The sequence below is a fragment of the Temnothorax curvispinosus genome, unplaced genomic scaffold, assembly GCF_003070985.1.
Source record: "Temnothorax curvispinosus isolate PA1 unplaced genomic scaffold, ASM307098v1 QBEX01005881.1, whole genome shotgun sequence".
NCBI lineage: Eukaryota > Metazoa > Arthropoda > Insecta > Hymenoptera > Formicidae > Temnothorax > Temnothorax curvispinosus.
Genome location: NW_020215661.1, coordinates 5,136 through 9,651, shown reverse-complemented (window position 1 = coordinate 9,651; position 4,516 = coordinate 5,136).

Here is a 4,516-nt window from a genome sequence, read left to right as displayed (position 1 = left end):
AAATTAGACAAAATTATACAACATGACGATTGGGTAGCTGATGACATTTTCGAAGGCTATTCCGATAATGATGATTCCCACTCCCCGATCCTTGACTGCATAAGATATTATGTGACAGGTTTTTTGGCTTAACTTTCATTTTTCTTTGAAACTGAACATCTTAACTATACTGCGTTCACAGAGAGAACGACCATGTTTTCGTCCCATTCGGTCAAATCTCGCCTAACGGAACGCCGGTTTTGCCCTCTTTATGCCACCAAACGGGTGCAGGTTGCAGGCCAGATCCAGCTACAGTCAGCAAAAGGAGTCAAGTCCCCTTACCTGGTCGCCATTCTGTCCAAAACTGTGCAAGCGTGGTCGGTCTCCGTAAATGCAGTATACTTAACATCTTAAGGATGTATGTTAGATAGCTATATATAGTGTAATTTTGTTTTCTTGATTAAAAAGTGTAGAGCTAATCTCAGAAATTATTCATAAACAACATGGTCATTGGGACAAAAAAAGCGTAAAAATCGCAATTTTGTCCCATTTTTGTACTTGATATTATTTTTGTTTAAATAAATCATTAAAAAATTGAAAAAAATATATATGTTCGCGAAATCGCTGTTTAATCCCGACGGTGGAAGCGGGATGAGAAGGACGCGCGTGGAAGGTGTTAACTGAATATGCACTTTATTTTATGTAACTCAGACCACAGTCTGAGCCGTCTTTAATGTATCGAAATTATTACAATCTGACCTGAGAATCGATGAGCGGTGTACAAAAGAAACGTCTGTGTATGATCGTTGCAGGCGAGCGACAATTACATTAATTGCCCTTCTCGTGTGGTGAGTTGCCCGTGAGCCGATGAGACACGTGGCGATCGGCAATCGCTCGCGTGTGAGCTTGAGTCGTCGTGTTGAGGCACCAGAGTTAATGAGCGGTCTATTTCACAGTTAATGATCCGATCTAAAACAGCGCGGGTACTACGATGTGAACAATTACCCGAAGTAACTTATCGAAAAGCACTGAGCACACGTAATGCGACTTGTCACCGCGCGGCCATTTGCACCATTGCCTCGATCGCGAGGAAGAAGGTGGCGATGAGCGCGCCCGTGCGGGCGCAAGCTGCCGCGGCGATCGAACGTCGTTAGCCGATCGATGCTGCCATCTGATCGGACGGCGCAACGTTAAGGGAATCTCGAACAATATATAACCAGAAAATTTAAAAAAACCGTAATTGCAATTTTTGATGTCATAGAAGTGTATCATAAAAATTTCATTCATTTTTACCGTACATAAGCAGAGATACATATTTTGATATTTACATGGGAAGTATATCTATATATATACCATTTCTGTAACTTTTAAAGCAAATATCTCAGAAACGGGTCAGCCCACAATTGATCGCAAATTTAACACAGGTTTTTGGGATATATAAATGCACAATCTCTGTAAATTTCAGCTTTATCTTGTTATTTTGACATAAATGACATCCTTAACATACGTGGGTATCTTTGTGTTATATCAACACCATTTCTTAAATCAGTTTGATTATGAATTCCTTTTTTATGCATGCATTACTTTTATACATTGAGATCGTAGAATGCAACGTTTGTATTTACAGATAATGTTACGTACGGAAATTTTATACTAAATTTCGGACGACACGTTGAAAATTCGAACGCTTAGACGACGCACGCTAGCCTCGGAGTTCCGAGGGTACGTTCAGTTTCCTGTAAATGTTTATCTTATCGGATGACCCTTGCAGGGCTGCGGGCCAGATGGGGCCCAAAACTACGCTTCTAGAATGTTCTAGAAGCTTCTAGAATTCCTCCCCCCTTAAGACGTGTAGGAAAAGGGCGGGAATCTCGCGCGGGAGATTCCAGTCTTTTTCGGGTATAAATAGGGCGGAAAAACGCCGCGAAGAGTCAGATAGTTCTGAGCTTCGATTCCTTACACATATACTCCTTCGGCTCTAGCATTTCAATTTTTCAGCCACATAGTCCTTCGGCTCTAGCACTCCGATTACTCAGCCACATACTCCTTCGGCTCTAGCATTTCAATTGCTCAGCCATTCCTAAATCTCACTCAATTCCAGACAGTCAGTTCCTACATCTGACTGTACTTCTAAATACGAGCATTCGCGCTCGATCTTGCGATTTAGTCCCCGTATTTTAAGACCGCGCCTCACGCATAACTTACTTGTATTAAACTTTAAAAATAAAGGTAAGATAAGTTTGAAAAAGAATAAACTCGAAATCTGGAATCTTATCTCGTGTCAAATTCTTAATCGATCACTTCTAAGATTCGACTCGTAGTTGTCGCTGACATAGTGCGTGGCGATTGGTCCTGAGCGCTGACGAAGAGTGTGGCAAGCAGGTACCTTTGCTGCCGAAAGCGTGGCGATTACGGGGTTGATCCTTAGAATCACTATTAATTCCCGAAAGTGAATTTGGCTTTTACGCTGCCGATCTGAGCGCTGACGAAGAGTTTGAGCGCTGACGAAGAGTGTGGCGAGCTATAAAATTCATTTTCGAAGATCCGGGTTAGATGACGAAAAAGGGAGGCAAACGAACTTAAATCAAAAGGATTAGGTGCCAGATTAAACAAGCAGTCATTTCTAATCAAGATCCTCTCCCCTTCCTCCGACAATTGCAACAATTAGAAAACGCACCTCTATTTAAACCTGTTCCTGTCGACTTTGATTACCCTCATTTTAATCAGATAAACAAAAGTGATCCTCGTTACAAAGTTTTTAAACTTAGATATCTTTTTGGTCCCGAATAACAACAATAATAATATCCTTCACACGACTTGTCCAAATCCCTGGTAAATTGCTTAAATGCATTGACTAAAAAACGGACGAACAATAACAGTCAGAACGTGACAATAACATGCATGTCTAAAATCGGGACATAAAACGTCTAAAAGACATTTTTTATACATTTTTTAAACGTTCTTACGAAATGATGGCTAAAAAAACATCTTATATCCTAATTTTGAACATGGTACTGTCAGTATTTAGTGGCAATTTGACTAATAGAATATTGTTTTCTAACACATTGTTTATGATTTTCACAGGTTATTTATGCAAGCAGGTATTAAAGATTTACAATTCTTGCACCACTTGTGTAAGCTATAAGTTAGAAGCTATAAGATTAGATTCTTTGCATGAATTTTCGGTGTCAGAGTTGGTCGACATTAAATCAAGAGGTGGACTAATACACTTAAATTTACGATTTTTTAAACTAATTTGGGTAAATATGCAGAATTGTGGCTTCCTCACCGATTTCGTTGAACTTAGGCTTAATCGATGTGTTTTTGCGTGAAACGAAAGAATCTGGCAGAAAAAGTGTCGCTCTGCCCCGCGAAGCGAGATATTAACAGTTAAAGTTGACGACTATCAGGTTATGATACCTGTCATACCGACGAGATGTAGCGACTACAAACATGCCCTGTGGCCATATGCGCATGCTCAGTGGCCGCACGCGCATGCAAGAGGTCACGTGACAACTGTTTGGTTCACGGAAAAAAAAATTTGGTTGAATTAATTGGAAATCTGGTTGAAACAACCTGACTGTCTGGTGAGAAATGAGCGATTCATAATTTTTATTAAAATAACCAGACAAATTTAGTTAGTCGCATCCTGGTTGAAGTAACCGGACTTTGATTGTAACAACGAAACGTTTGATTGTAATACGATGACAATATCTCATTAAGGTATTTCTTTCACGAAGGAGCGTATTTTGTAGGCGCTTAAGCAGGGCCTCAGCAAACTCTTGTATATTGCATTAAATTTATATAAAATCAAGTTATAATTGATTATTATGTTTAATTATAAGAAAAAAGTAAAAATATTATGTGTATTTATAAATTTTTCATTTTTCGGTAAATTTTACTGTCAGAACAATATAGCAACGCTGCGCTTTTCAGGGCGCCGATTGTAAAATGTGAAGTTGATAACAATAAAGTGTCAATGTAAGTGTCAATTTCATTAATCAAAGAATATTGTGACATTTTCTTTTTATCAAAGAGAGATTCTATAATAATAATGAGTGATAAGAAACATAAAGTGAGGAGTAATGTGGGCAAAATAAGGGACAATTTGTGAAAATAAAAGTTGATAATAAACCGTACGTGATGAACTGAAGTGTGACATGAGCGCACAGCTTGCAGCGTTGCCAAATAATTCCTTGAAAGTTGCCATTAAAAATTGTGAAAATACACGAGTCTATATTTTAGTTTTGCAAATTTCTGTTTATCTCTATAACGTTAAGATTACTAGCAACTTTCAGTTCAATTTTTAATTCCTTATAGAGAACGCGTCGGTTCTATACATGCGCACTTTCTACTTTACCTTCGTTTCCGCTCATGTACCGCGCTTTTCTTCAGAGCTAATTTTACTGCCATATTGTTCTGACCGTTAGTCGGCCGTCCTGCCGTGTATTGTAAAACTCGAATACTTATATTAAACTGTGCATATACTCAAGTACTGTGGAAGTTATTCTACACACCAAACGCCCTATTCCACATA